This window comes from Cajanus cajan, chromosome 1, assembly GCF_000230855.2.
Source record: "Cajanus cajan strain Asha chromosome 1, NIPB_CcT2T_4, whole genome shotgun sequence".
In the NCBI taxonomy this organism is placed as follows: domain Eukaryota; kingdom Viridiplantae; phylum Streptophyta; class Magnoliopsida; order Fabales; family Fabaceae; genus Cajanus; species Cajanus cajan.
This window is the reverse complement of record NC_138517.1, coordinates 34,676,941-34,693,175: the sequence shown is the minus strand read 5'-3', so window position 1 is coordinate 34,693,175 and position 16,235 is coordinate 34,676,941. Positions and strand designations below refer to the sequence as shown.

The following is a 16,235-nucleotide window of genomic DNA, read 5'->3' as shown; positions in this document are numbered from 1 at the left end:
GTTTATTATATATAATATAATTAAAATTTATAATAAATTATATATATATATATATATATATATAACTATTATATTTGAATATATATATATATATTATATTTAAAATTAGTATGTATAAATATTTTTAAACATATAAAATATATTTAGATTAATGATAAATAATTTGTATTGTAACAATAAAAATTTATTTAGATTTATTGATAATTTATTTTAAAATATTAATATTTAATTCACAAATAATTTTAACAAATAAAAATTGAATTAGATAAAAAAAATATTTAAAAATTCTTAGAAACTCTTTCATTGAAGAAAAACTCCTAAAATTCTCTTGTACAAGATAGATATTCGTGTTTAATATATAGATGTTAATTGTTATTCATTGCTAATATTTTAATTATATACATATTTGTATATGATTAAAAATTATAATAAATAAATATTTTTAAGTATAAAAATTATATAATTTAAATTCATGAAAAATAAATAATTTAATATATAATTTTTTATTTATGGTATGATATAATATTATCGTTAACTATTATCAATTTATTTTAAAAAATAATTGAAATTTAATTTAGAGATGCAAATTTAAAAAAATGGAAATTAATAGGCAATCTATAATATAAACAATTGAAGGAATCACAAACGGAAAAAATAAACACGTGTCACTAACAGAGTAAACAACCAGAGGAAAGAGAGTTCAAAAATTAACTACAAAAAGAAAAAAGGAAACAAATACAAAATTGAAGTCCAAAAATTCAACCATGAACAAAATCGTGAAGCCCACTTCGTATAGCCATAAGCCCAACTCATTCCTTTCTTATGCCATATCTTGAAATTTCATTCTCCAGCTCATTCATTTCTTATTTGCAAAATGTGAGCTGACACGTATTTGGCAAATGGATAGTATTTGATAGTTACGTATTTGATATTTATGGTTTGCTTACTTTTGGTCCTAAATAAGGTAAATATCAAGCCTATATCAGGCCTATCTAGGTCTTCCTATACTATACATCAACCATCTAAGCATGAAAGAAGAAATGTTATGCTTTCCCTACTTTTCTTTCGTTGAACAATTTTATAGCTTTGCGACTGCCCCCAAATTTTGGTTTTGTCATCAGGATTTGAATAAACACCAGAAATGCAATTATTTGGGCTCTCGACGAGGTCGTAGCTTGCAGGTGTATGACAAAAAGCTTGAATAAGTAAGTTTAGGGTTTCGTTGCAAATTTCATATTTCAAAATGAATCATTTTAATATTTTGATTTTGAAATTTGAATGTCTGTTCTGCCTCATTAGGGTTTTGATAAACAAAAAAATGGGAATGTTTTGTGTTGTCGAGGACATAGTATAGTCCATGTTACGACAGTAAGCTTCATTAATTAATTGGTTTGCTATATTTCAATTCTCACATTTCAAATTTGAATTTCGTAGATTTTTTATTATAAATTTTGAATGCATGACTTTTCTACTAACCTACTTTCTAGGTTATATAAACTGTGTTGTCCTAAGGAGAGTTGTGCAAGCAACATTTAGTCATTTGAAACCATGGCCAACCAATTCAACACAGTTTCTGAGTTATGTTCTAATAAGGAAAATTGGAAAATCAGGGTAAAGGTAATTCGTGCATGGACAGTTTCTGATTTCAACAAGCAAGCTATCCCTTTCTCTATGGAGTTGGTTTTGGTGGATTGTAAGCTAAATTTTGCATTAGCTCACTTTTTTATATGCAATTATTATAATTTCTTGATGCTATGATTTCATTTTTTGTATGCAGAGAGACAGAATACATGCTTCTATCTGAAAGACACTAATCTACAAGTTTTAGAAAGACATAAAAGAAGGATCCGTATATTCCATTTAGTGCTTTGGATTGTCTCTAAAACAAAGTTCTTTTAAGACCTCGAATCATGCCTACAAGATTAATTTCCAATATTGTAAGAAGGTCACAATCTTGGACAATGGTGTAGTACCCTCAAATATTTTCCAATTTATTCCTATTAGTCAGATTAAGAGTGGTGATTGGGATTACGAGTCGGTAAGTATTTTTGCAATTGTGATCGATTATTTTATCAAAAATATAATAATAGACATGTGAATTTATGCAATACTTTAAATTAGTACTAACAATATCTATTTTTGCTGGATGTGATGGGTTTGCTCACTGGTGTTGGTACGGAGATAGAGCATGAAAAAATGGTACCAAAACAAAGATGAATGTCATATGTCTAGAGGTTGATGGGTAAACTTTTTTATATCTGTAATATATAATATGTGACATTTAATATGTGAATAGAATATATGATACTCTTATATTCATTTGATGTTACCAATAGTGATCGTATCGAATGTACTATTTTTGGAAATTATGTTGATGAACTAAATGCATTTCTTACATCTGGAAAAGTACAAAATGTTGTAGTTATAGTACAATTAGCAAAAGTGAAAAGTTGGAAAGGTATAAAGTTATTCTTTTGCATTTTTAATTGAACAAAATTGAATAATGTATAAACTAATGCTATTTGTTGTAGACCAAATACACTTGCAAAACTGTATAAATTATACAAAGCTGATTTTCAGGGCAGAATGTGAGGAAGCTGTAAATCTAGCAAAAAGGTGAATTTTGTCCGTCAGTAGAGCTATTACTTATTCATATGTGTTTCTTGATTTTTTATTACTTAATCCTTTTTTTTGTTTTTGTTATTTATGTTGTAGGATGTTTGAAAATATGGAGTACGTCACCTACACAGGATTTGAGCCAACTCTCTGCAAAGGTATCAACGTCGCAAGAGTTCTTGGATTCTTCTAACAAAACAACCTTATAAGGTCTCAAAGATGGAAACGAGGTTTAATGATGACAATTGCTTTTTTTTTTTTTAAGTTAACACATTATTTCATGCTTATTTGATTTATATAGCATGATATTGTTTAATAGGATATATGTTATGTGGTATTGGGTACCATAAATAACATTGTTGAAGAAGAAGACTGATCGTATACTGCCTGCAACTACGCAAAGGTCGTTTATCCATACTCTAAGATGTTTTTCTGTGATAAGTGGAACAAACATATCATGAATGTTTATTTAAGGTTGCCATTTTAATTGAAATATGTGTATATCAATACATGAACATGTAAGTGGTTTATATTATAGATCTGTTTGTGTTTAGATTCTTTCAGTCATTTTTTACAATTGCATGTGTTTATTTAGGTACCACATCAAAGTAAGGGTGATTGATGATACGGATTCAGCCACTTTTGTTATCTTTGATTGTGATGCCACTATTCTACTCAATAAATCATGTAGTGAACTTTTTGAACAACGTGAAAAGGTTTAACTCAAACTTAGTAAACATTGCAAAACATTGTAGTTGAACCATAATTTTTTCTGTATCTAATGTTTTTTAAACCCAAAATTTTGTAGCAAGGTTCCGTGGGAGCTGTTCCAAAGGATATTTATGATTTGGTAGGAAAGAGTTTTCTCTTCAAGGTTGAGTCAAAAATAGCACTAATCTAAAATTTGGACAATCTTTTAGAGTTAAGAAAATCTGTCCTGATATGTGTATAATCAAGAAGTTTAAGGAAGCTACATCTGATTATAATTTTAAGGACTCACAAAGGGAAGATGCATCCACTAATTTCCACCAGGTTAGATGATGCTTTTCTTGTTTATCATTGTCTATCAAATCATCGTTGATATCTAATGTATGTTTAACTCTCAGGATCTGATGAATAAGTTTTGTGGTGTTGTGGAAAATGATTCTCAGATGGATGAGAAAGAAACCACATATTTGTCCAATGATGTTGGAGAATCTCCAGATCTAAAACAAGAACTATCCCATAATACCAATTATGAAGGATTTAAAATGTTGAAGAATTCATCTAGTATAATTCCATCTGAATGTGGTTCTACAACTCAGAAGAAGGAAAAAATGACAATGATGTTGTGACAAAGCAGATGGTTTTAGAGACTGGTGTGCTGCAAATTGATGAAGTTAAGGGCTCTATTGATGCAAATGAAATGAAGCCTCCAGATATCACTGTTCCACTCAAGTTGTTGAAGAAGAAAATCAAGGTTGAAAAAAAAAATAAAGCCGTAGAATGTTATGTTGTAATTTACGTTTTTAGTTTCTTACATTTTATATTTATGTTATTTATTTGTTATGAAGACTTTTTTGTAAGGGTAATAGTTTCTGGATTGAGTCTGTGTGTACTATGTTATTAATTGTATGACTGATTCTATAATATGTCGTTCCCATGAGTTGGAGGAAGTAAGATATTTGATTTACGGTTTCTTGGTTAATCATTCATATGTTTTAAAAAAGACATCTTTTTTAACGACTCATGTTATTATTATTTTATTGAATACAAGTTTTTAACATAATGTATTCAAAGTTCCATTGTCGATGACTATTTTATATTGTTTAATTGGATACCAATTAAAATAGACCCGATAAAGAATGTTGTTTTATAAAAAACAATGAAATCCAGTTTTAAACATATTAATTTGCGTGTATACCTATTTAGGGGCCATAAATCATTTGGGTCATAATGTATGTCCAAAATTATGGTCTACGTACTTATTATTTTGTAAATTTTTGTAATGAAGAAAAAACTTTGTACTTTTGGATTGTGAGTTGGGCCAACAAACTCTATATTGAACCAACTTTGAAGTCAAGAAGATGTTAACTTAAATTTTTGACAACTATTGGACAAGAAATTCTCTAATCTTATTTTTTTCCGTTTAAAATATACTTTCTAATTATCAACTGTTTAAACTTGCTTTTATTATTAATGACTTTGATAACTACTTAACACAAAGTCTTTCATATTATAATTTTGTTATAACATGTAATAAAATCTTATTTTAAGATAAAATAAAATTTAATTAAAATATATCAAACAAAAAATAATACATAACTCGAATTGTCTCAATTTTTTAAAATAAATTATTTATTCAATATAAAGTTTATGTTGCAATGAATACGAAAATTGAATATTATTTTTGCACTTTAGTTCTCTTTATAAATAAAATAGCTGTCGCAATTATTAAAAATTGGGTCATTAATTAAATTGTATGCCAAAAAGTCCAATAATGATTTTCACGGACAAAATAATATTTAAATTTAGCCCAAATGCGAATTGTTTATTCTTTTTTTTTACTTCCAGTATTTCAATAAATTAAAGTAATAATAATTGTTGAACACCTTCTTATCGAGGTCAGCACTGTACTTTGTTTGGAGTATATTGGGGAAGGGAACCATGGCCCGTTCAATGCCAATAATGCAGAGAGAAACAATTGATTTCCTCATCACAGTTATAGAAAGGACAAGGTACAAGTCTTAAATTTGTATTTTTAATTTAACTTTCATTGATTTATTCTATTGAAATAGCCATTTGGGATGGTCGCACAAGATTTTTGGATGGAATATAAATATCATCTAGAAAAATGGTGGACCTTGATCGACCAAGACGAAAATCGTCATCGTGTTCAAGTTGAAGGGGTTGGAGACATAGCCCTCGTTACTGATAAGTGGCGAGAACTATGACAATTTTACGGACTTATGGAGAACCATTTCATCATTTTCTGTTATGTAGGCTTAAGTGATTTTCAAATAACAGTTTGGAAAAAATCATGCAGATCTGTGGTGTCTTCAACTAAGAAAGAAATTCCACCTGAGATCTTCAACTCACAAATTAGGAAAAAAAATATTCTAATCTTCCTGAAGATTCAAAATGGGTAAGTAAGAATTTGGTGCATGGACAATCGAATCAGCACTTTAGGCTTGATAATTATTCCGGACAGAAGTTATGTTACAAAGTCATCCTCACCCAGCACAAAGCAATAGGCAGTCAGTGGGTGTGTATTTCTCATCTAATTTTGTTTAAATAAATAAATATTAGTTATGCATTTTGGTTTCTTAAACACAGATCTTACAAAAAAGAATTTCATTAATGAAACAGAGTTTGTTTGTAGAATTTTCTCATCATTTGGGAGTGCGTCGGTGGAATTTTCTCATCCTTTTTGGGTTGCTACTCTATGAACGTCAATGTCAAATTATGTAATGTTTATTATTTTATATTTCTCATATTGATATATTATATTTGGATATTATGTTTAATGTAATATTTTATTTTTATTTTTTAAATTATTATATTTTTTATATTGGTTGACATGATATGAGAACAGACATGAGAACAGGGCGGGGCGGGGGGCGGGTTTTACTTTTAAATAAATATGAAAAAATTTAAAAAAAATAAAAGAAAAGTAAAATAATATAAATTTTTACATATAAATATTTCTAGTTTTGATTTATATATATATATAAAAATAATTTTTTAATTATGTTATTAAGCGGGGCGGGTATGGGGGCGAGGGCGGGACAGGTATTAACGTTCCCGTCCCCGTCCCCGCCCCCAATTTTATCAATTGGGGAAAACCTGAACCGGAACCGGAACTTGAACCCGATAAACACAGGTTTTCCTCGTCCAAATTGGGGCAGGTTCGGGCGGGTACCCACGGGGGCAGGTTAGATTGTCATGCCTATATGAGAATGAGTTCATACCTGAAAAGGTTAATGGCTGTTTTTAGCTTATAAAAATATATATCCAATAGTGTAAAAAAGTTTATCACCTTTTGATGATTTGAAAATAAATTTTTTCTGAGTCAATACACATGCTTAAAGATAATGTGTAAAAGTTGGACACTACTACCTAAGCATGGACCGTTACAAATAGTTTACTTCAACCTTATTACCCAAAGTCTTCCCAGCTGCATAGATGGATGCAAAAGACTTCAGAAGTGCAAGACTACGAAGGAAGAACTTTGAATCTTCCTTGATAATAAGGTCAAAGAAAAATAACCAAGTTGTTAACATAACAAGTACTTTGAATCTTTTACCCAGAAGAACTTAGTGACATAGCCCTTAAATTTGTCATCTTATTTGCCTTCTAGGAGTCAAATGTTCCAACAATGTAAAATAAACAGTATTGTAGAATATTGCAAAGTTAAAATATATTTAGTAACTAATATGAAATGAAACAGTACTCAATATCAACCAATATTGCATACATGGATAATATATAAGGTTAATGTTTGAATGGTATGTAGTTAACTTGATTTTTTAATATCATATATATCAGTATGAAAAGATTGGTCGGTCAAGGATAGTAAGCAAACAAGACTGTGTTTTAGAACTTTTTGGCCAACCAACACTGTGTTTTATGGCATCTGTATGCATATAACCTTAAATGAGTTACAAAATGCTCAAGAATGTTTTGTTGCAGATGAAAATACAAGTTTAATAGGAAGCTATCAATTTGTGGACGATGAATGAAGAAATAATACAACCAGAACACCATTATCATCCACAGCTAATGGTATATACTGATTTCACAACTCTTATTCTATGTTGTTTAGGGTTTTAAATTTACTAATAAATTTTTTTTCTCATTTAACTGTGGTTTCTTGGTTTTCATAGGCAATGTCGATACTGTGAACCGCTGTGAAACAAGCAATCACAAATACAAAAGATCAAAGACAACAAATGTTGATTTTGGTGTTGATGTACCATATTTTATCTCTCCTTCAAACAGTGTTATCATTCAAAATTGTAATCAAAATTCAGCTAACGTTAGTTATTTCGGTAAGCACAAAACATAAAGTTGACATTGGAATGAATATTAAAATTATATCTTCTTTTGTTACTTAATTTGTTTGTAAATGTGGTTTGTGTTTAATGTAGTTAGATCAGAGGTAATCAATTTATGTAGTGGTAATAATTGTGCCAAATCTTATAGCCAACCTCTTGAAGTTCTTCAATCTATACAAAAGAGGTTATTGAATTTTGATGAAGAGTTGCATACAGAGGGTTAGTATATTATAATGAATTTAAGTCGTGCAATTTAAAAAATGTGTAACACATGATTGTTAGTAACATTTACTGTAAAAATCTGAACCGTGTTTCATATATTATTTTTGTTTAACTTTGAAACACATTATTCTATATTGACAGATAATTTCTCAGAACCAAACAAGAATGATTGCTTTTTATCAGAGTTATATGTAGAATTTGAAATTCTAGGTGATTTTTTTATTACATTAACTATGTACTTTTGTAAATTTCATTTTCCTTATTATATACATCTGATTTCACTCTTTGTATCAGAATTTTTAAATTTTGGAGAACCATGTATAGAGTGCTGCTATTGCAGTGCCCAATTATGGTATGAAGAAAGAGCTGAAAAATCCAAGAGAATGTCAGAAGTAAATTTTTCTCTATGTTGCCAAAGAGGAAAGGTTCAATTACCTTATCTGCAAAAACCTCCAAAATTGATTATATTGTGACACCCTTACTACCCCAACACATACATCGAAATAATATAATTAAATTAAAAAAATAAACTTTTAAAGTTGGTAAAAGGGTTCACATAAAACTTCATAACTGTTCTTTCTTCAATATCCAAAATAATTGAAAATAAAACTTGAAAGATAAAATTTAGGAGTTTACAAATTGTTTTCAAAATAATATTACAATTTCAAATTCATATAAATATTTTGTCCTAGAAATTCTCTGCCCCGATGTCATAATGTCAGAACATTTCCCATAATATAACCGTTGGCATTCTAGATGCCACTTGCAGCTGGATCTTCACCTAAAATATCCACAATTTATACGGTGAGAAAAGAAAATATCTATATACAAAGTACATACAAACACAACACCATGTAATCTCATCACAACTCATTACTTAATAAACTATTTACAAGTATATATATTTATATCACAATTTATCAATCTCTCATTATCTTCACATCTCAATTCACAAATACATCAATCCATCACAATCCACATAAATCTTACAATTAACAATATCATTTCCACATCCATAATTCACGCCAATCTTACAATTAACACTATGCCAAGACCTCGTCACATCTGACACAAGTGATACGGGTTAATTGCCTCACTCAACCCACACCATACCAGGGTCACGCCCTCCCTATAGCATCACTTACCCAGGGGCCGTGCCATCCCTAGTCATTAGTGTGAGGAACCACAATCACATTACAATCCATACAATCTCTTGCAATTAACCCTATGTCAGGGCTGCCATGATCAACATAAGTGGTGTGTGTTAACTGTCTTACTCATCCCACACCATGCTAGGGTCACGCCCTCCCTGTAGCACCACTTACCCAGGGGCCGTGCCATCCCTAGTCATTGATGTGAGGCACCACAATCACAATCATAATCACATCCATACAACATCTCATCTCATAACTCAAATTCATATCACGTACACAATTCCATATCACATACACAATAGATAAGCCCAACAAAATAAGGGTTTACACACCCCTCAAGCAATTCACATCAAGATCATCCATTCTGAACAAGTAATATAGCAATAACATTCATAAATTAATATAATACTCAACAAAATTACCAATTTAATATAATTTCAACATAACGGTAAAACCCCCAATTGTTCCAAAACCTAGCCCACAAGCACTTTTCTACAGTTTCGTTCTCCCTCTCAGATCATCATTCTTACAAATTAAATATATATTTATAATCCTAAATTCATACAGAATCACATAAAACAAAGAATTCTCTAAACAGAAATAATTATAAAATTAGGGTTCTTCCTCTACCCAATTCCCTCATGTAACTCTACATATAAACAATCCCCTTTTCCCTCATACCTGGATAAAAGGAATTGAAGCTAGGGCAGAACCTCTTCCTCTCTTTTTCCTTAAACAGAAATCGGAACTAAAGCAGAACCTCCTCTAGATTCCTCTTGGCCTTTAGAGAGAAGAAGAGGGAAGAAGAGAGAACAGAAGAGAATAAGAAGAGAGAATGAGAGATGTGTGAAAATAAGAGGTGAGGGCGCTATTTATAGGATTTCAGGCTCACCTACCGGAACGACCCGTTCCAAAATTGGAACAGGCCGTTCTGGGTCCTTCAAACCTACACAAATTTCTCAACTGGAACGGCCCGTTCCAAAACCAAAATGGCTCGTTCTCAATCCCAGCAGAACGGCCCGTTCTGCATCCAGAACGACCCATTCTCCAAACCAGAACGGTCGTTCTTCCATTGGAACGACCCGTTCTGCCACTACATTTTTAGGCATTCATCCTATTCCGGAATGGCCTGTTTCAATTTTGAAACAGCCCGTTCCGGGCCACGAATTGGGCCTTTGGCCCACGAAAAATGGGCTGTTACATATATCATTGATGTCTGGAGAAGATCAAAGAAGTCATCATTTCAAGGAAAACATTAGAGCATATAATAGTATGTTCTCATTTACTTCCATCGGTGGAAAATTAGAAATGACAATTAATGATGGTCATGGACCTCCACAATTTGTATTGAGTGGACAAAATTACCATAGAATGGGTAGTTTGTTACCCCAAGAGTCATGTCAACCCAAATTTGTACAACTATATATATATGATACACAAAATGAAGTTAATAACAGAATCAACCATTTTGGGTACATATGCTAGACCTTCTCTTATTTAATAGTTAATATTTGTATGTTTTCACTTTCTTGACATTAAATTTACTACAACAGCAAAAGAGATGAACAAGGGTTTGATACATCATTGGTAAGAGATCTAACCACTATGATTGATGACTACAATTGTCTTGCAAAGAGATTTAGATTGGTTAGAGATTTTGTATCACAACATGGTACCACAAATTGCTGCTTACGGTTGTTTAGACATCGAAGTAAAGATCCAAGGATCTATAATATACCTGATGCAAATGAGGTGACAGCTTTGATAGTAGGAGACTTTAAGAGTATGGATGTAGGAAGAGATATTATTGTGAAAAAAATGACAGGTGAGCTATAAAGGCTTCAAGAAACACATACTTCATTCATCCCATTGCAATATCCACTACTTTTCTCATACGGGGAAGATGGTTTTAAAGAAGACATTCCAATTAGAGATTCAACATTTGGTGGTCAAAGTAGGACAAGAGTTCGTGTCACCTTAAGAGAATGGGTTGCATTTAGAATTCAAGAAAGACATATTGAATCTGGAAACATCTTGAATGCAAGAAGACTATTTCAACAATTTGTGGTGGATGCTTATACTATGGTGGAGTCCCAAAGATTGTCATTCATAAGAAATAATCAAAAAACAATTAGATCAGATGTGCTTAATGGGTTATAAGAAGTAGTGGGTAGAGATGAAATTGATCCTTCTTCTATTGGAAAACATGTCATATTACCACCATCTTTTATTGGTGGTATGAGATACATGTTTAATAACTGTCAAGATGCAATGGCAATATGTAAGAGGTTTGGATATCCTGATCTTTTCATCACTATTACATGCAATACAAATTGGAGTGAGATTCGTTATTTTGTTACTGAAAGAGGTTTAACTGCTTCGGATAGACCTGATATTGTGTGTAGAGTTTTTAAAATGAAGTTGGATGAATTGATGAATGAATTTTAAAAAAAAAATATTTGGCAAAGTTAATGTAGATATATCATGCTATTAAAACATTTGAATTTATTATTTTGTCCATATTTTTAGTTGGATTATTAATTTGATTATTTTGTATTATAACAGGTATGACACAATAGAATTTCAGAAAAGAGGACTTCCACATGCCCATATACTGTTGTGGTTAGATGGTGAAAACAAAATCATAACTGCAAAAGATATTGATAAAGTCATCTCTGCAGAGCTCCCAAATCCATCTTTGTACCCAAAATTAGCTGAGGTAGTTTCTACTTACATGATACACGAACCATGTGGAGTTGCTAATTACAAGTCACCTTGCATGAAAGAAGGTCGATGTTCCAAATATTATCCAAAAAAATTTCAAAATATAACTACAATTGATGATGAAGGGTACCCATCTTACAAACGAAGAGATTCAGGTCTATTTATCCACAAAAATGGTGTCAAGCTTGATAATACAAGTGTGGTTCAATACAATCCCATTCTTTTGATGAGGTACAAAGGCCATATCAATATTGAGTATTGCAACAAATCTAATTCCATAAAATATTTATTCAAGTATGTCAACAAAGGTCCTAATAGAGCTACAATTGAAATTAGCAACACTAGAAATGAGGATCAGTCACCAATAATTGATGAGATTAAAAGATATTATGATTGCAAATATCTCTCACTATGTGAGGCTGTTTGGAGACTCTTTGCTTTTGATATTCATGAAAGATGGCCACCAGTGCAAAGGTTAATTTTTCATGTACCAAATGAACAATTAGTGTTCTTTAGAGATGACGAGAAGATTGATGATGTTGTTGACCATAATCAGCAACTAAATACCATGTTTTTGGCTTGGTTTGAGGCCAACAAAACATTCCTTGAGGGCAAAAATTTGACTTATGCAGAGTATCCTACTAAATTTGTATATTTAAGTTAGCAAAAAGTGTGGAGACCAAGGAAACAAGGGTATTCCATTGGTAGACTTAGTTATATTCCTCTTGGAACAGGTGAACTATACTACATGAGGATTTTGTTAACTATGCAAAAGGGTTGTATTGATTATGAAAGTATCAGAACAGTTGATGGTAAGACTTATGAAACATTCCAAGATGCATGTTATGCTTTGGGTTTATTAATGAATGATAGGGAGTATATTGATGCAATAAATGAGGCTAGCCAATTGGCTTCGGGTAAACAATTGAGAAGGTTGTTTGTTTCATTATTATTTATGAATACAATGTCCAAACCAGATGTTGTTTAGACAACCACTTGGAGGTTGCTAACTGATGATATTCAGTACCAAAAACGGAAAGAACTTAATGTTCTAGGTAAGTTTATAATTTATGTCTATTTTTTAAAAATTGTGAATGAATAGACAAATCTAAAATGCTAATTAATTTCATGTAGGCCTTCAACTTGATGACAGTGAGCTGCAAAATCTTTGTTTTATTGAGTTGGAAAAGTTACTTATGTCAAATGGGAGATCCTTAAAAGATTACAATTGCTTTCAAGATGTCAATATGTCAGATTTATTTTCATTTGAGAATAAGTTTATTGTTGATCAACTTGACTATGACAGAATAGAGTTAGTTAAATTACATGATTCTCTTATCAATATGTTGACAGAAGAACAACTAGCAGTATACAATGAGATAGTACAATCTGTTTTTTCTAAAACAGGAGGTTTCTTCTTTTTATATGGTTATGACGGAATTGGAAAAACCTTTTTGTGGAATACATTATCTGCATGTCTTAGGTCCAAAGGAATGATTGTACTCAATGTTGCATCCAACGGTATTGCTTCTTTGCTTCTCCCAGGTGGTAGGACTGCTCATTTAACTTTTTGCATACCATTAGTTATTAATGAGGAATCAACTTGCAACATAGCTCAAGGTATTCTTCGTGCAAAACTTCTAATTGAAACAAATTTAATCATATGGGATGAAGCTCCAATGATGAATAATCATTGTTTTGAGGCATTAGATCGCACATTGAATGACATTATGAGAATCAAGTCAAAAAGTAACAAAGAGAAACCATTTGGTGGAAAAGTTGTAATATTGGGGGGTGATTTTAGACAAATTTTGCCAGTGGTTAGGAAAGGTAACAGACAAGAAGTTGTTGGAGAAGCAATTAATTCATCAAAATTGTGACAAAGTTGCAAAGTTCTAAAGCTTACTCAAAACATGAGACTCAATACTACAAAGACTGATGCAACAACTTTTGACATAAAAAATTTTTCTGATTGGATCCTTCAAATTGGAGATGGAGATATGCTGATGGATCATAATGGGGAAGCTGAAATATCTATCGCTAAAGAGTTGTTGATTCAACCAGTTGAGAACCCATTAATGTCATTGGTTCAGTTTGTGTATCCAAGTATACTTCATAACATGAAGGATGTTAACTTCTTTCAAGAGAGAGCAATTTTAGCTCCAACGGTAGAATCTTTTGAGCAAGTAAATGATTTCATGTTGTCTCTCATACCAGGAGAAGAAAAAATTTATTTGAGTTCTGACACACCTTGCCCATCAGATGAAAAAACTGAAATTCAAGGTGAATGTTTTATATCTGAATTTCTAAATGATGTTAAATGTTATGGAATTCCAAATCATAAGTTGACCTTAAAGGTTGGAGTACCTGTTATGTTGCTAAGAAACCTTGATCAATCAAATGGTTTGTGTAATGGTACACAGTTACAAATAACGGATTTGGGTACAAATGTTATAAGTGCTACAGTTATCACCGACACCAACATTGGGGATAACATTCTTATTCCAAGAATGAATTTAGTACCTTCAGATCTTGGATTCTCGTTCAAATTTCAACGAAGACAATTCCCTCTTTGTCTTTGCTTTGCAATGATTATCAACAAAAGTCAAGGACAATCACTATTTAAAGTTGGGTTATTTCTACCAAAACCAGTATTTACCCATGGTCAACTTTATGTTGCTGTCTCAAGAGTCAAATCCATGCAAGGATTGAAAATTCTTATACTAGATGAAGATGGTCAAGTGTGTAATTCTACAAAGAATGTAGTCTACAAAGAAGTGTTTGAAAATTTGTAGCATACATTATATCAAGGTGATTTTATTACCTCTTTTGATTTGGTCCTAAAAATAAGTTAGTTTATTATTACTGACAATTTTCTCATCTTTTGGCAAGAATATAAAGTGTCCTCGGATCGCAAACCAACTCCAATGACATCAATCGGCTTATACCAGTCACGACGCAAGATTTTAATTAATGAATTTCTTATGTTGTCTATTATAATATCATTATATCTAGATTACTTTAGTGTTTATGATTTAGGGTTTATATTGAATAAAACAAAATTTATTAGATGCGTCATTTAATATTATAAAATGTTTGTTTACTAATGCACAAAAATTATCTTTAATGTAGCACATTATTTTATTATTGTGATTTTTCTCAAAAGTCATAGTACCAATGTTCTATACTTATTTAAATTTTATCTCGCAAAGTTACAAAAACTAAACAAGCCAAGTGTGGAAGTTTGTTGAAAAACATTTTTCATCCATCATATCTTCAACATTAATATGATTACAAAAATTTCAATTAAAAAATATATTAATTTATTGTGATTATTATAATATATATTTTATCAATATTCTTTTTATTTATTATAAAATGCATGTAAATTAAATAAATATTTTTTTTTATAAAATAAAGAAATCAAATTATCATCAAATATAATTTGTTATATAAAAAATTATAATAATCCCGTGCGTTGCACGGGTATTGACCCTAGTTGTAATACACAAAGAACAATGCTTTTTTATTAGTTATAAAGGTAATGTATTAAATACAAATTCAAAATAAGAGAAAGAAAAAATATTGAGAATATTAATTGAGAAGTGATGAGAATGTGAAAGAAGCTATTTGTAATATTATACATTTTTTTGTCAATTATTGTAGTTTATCAATAATTGAGAGTTGAGTTGATTATATGATGTGTGTTATTTTTGGAGCAATTGTTGAGGAACTCTTAGAGTTAATGAACTCCTGAAGAGTTTTTAGATGTTTAAAGAGTTTCTCTAAATAGATGTCCATATTGACCATGGTGGAGAATTATACAAGTTTCTTTTAAGATTTGAACATTCATAAGTTCATTTTTAAGAAATCCCAAAGAGACAAGAAAGAGAGAAGTTCTCTAGAGTTGAAAATTCCTTCTTTTTCCTTTAACCTTCTTATGAGTAAGTGATCCATTCCTTAAGGAATTGATTTGTTGTTGTGTTGTTTGATTTTAGACTAAATGATTGAGTTTGTTGAGTTTTGGTGCCTTCAGAAAGTGAAGGTAATTGAAGTGATTTGAGTAATTTGGTTGTTGCATGTTGTTAGTTTGGATGAATTTGAGTTGTGGATGATTGGTTTATATATATTATCTCATTGCATGTGGAGTTTCTATTTCTCAAGTGAAGGAAGGGCCAATTCGTGAGTTTGTTATATGTAGAACTCTTTATTGCCCCAGGTGTGGCCTCAATAAGAGACCTTTGTCTTACTCACACCGGACACAAGATTGGTGGCGCCAGGTATGAGAAGAGAAAATCATCTCTAGTTAGTTTGGGGCTGAACGTGGAACTTTGTCATGCCAAGTATGAGGGTCCAAGGGGCCTCTACCCAATCCACATTGGGCTGTGATGCTGAAAATGCCTTAAGGCATGATTTATTGACCTATTTAGATGTTGATGTTGAGAATGTTATAAGCATTAAAATATGTTGATTGACTTAGGAC

General features: G+C 31.1%; 1 long non-coding RNA gene and 1 pseudogene across 1 annotated transcript; both read left to right on the top strand.

Moving 5' to 3' along the window:
* The first annotated feature begins 877 nt into the window (after positions 1-877).
* Positions 878-6,086, top strand: LOC109803130 (uncharacterized). The gene is made up of 10 exons (XR_014427840.1): positions 878-1,205; positions 1,300-1,368; positions 1,488-1,693; positions 1,778-2,242; positions 2,532-2,616; positions 2,716-2,846; positions 2,936-3,019; positions 3,212-3,332; positions 3,425-3,648; positions 3,768-6,086. It is a non-coding gene; the product is annotated as an uncharacterized LOC109803130 (long non-coding RNA).
* Positions 6,087-7,125: 1,039 nt separating this feature from the next.
* LOC109803765 (uncharacterized) lies at positions 7,126-16,102 on the top strand (annotated as a pseudogene).
* The last annotated feature ends 133 nt before the right edge of the window (positions 16,103-16,235 follow it).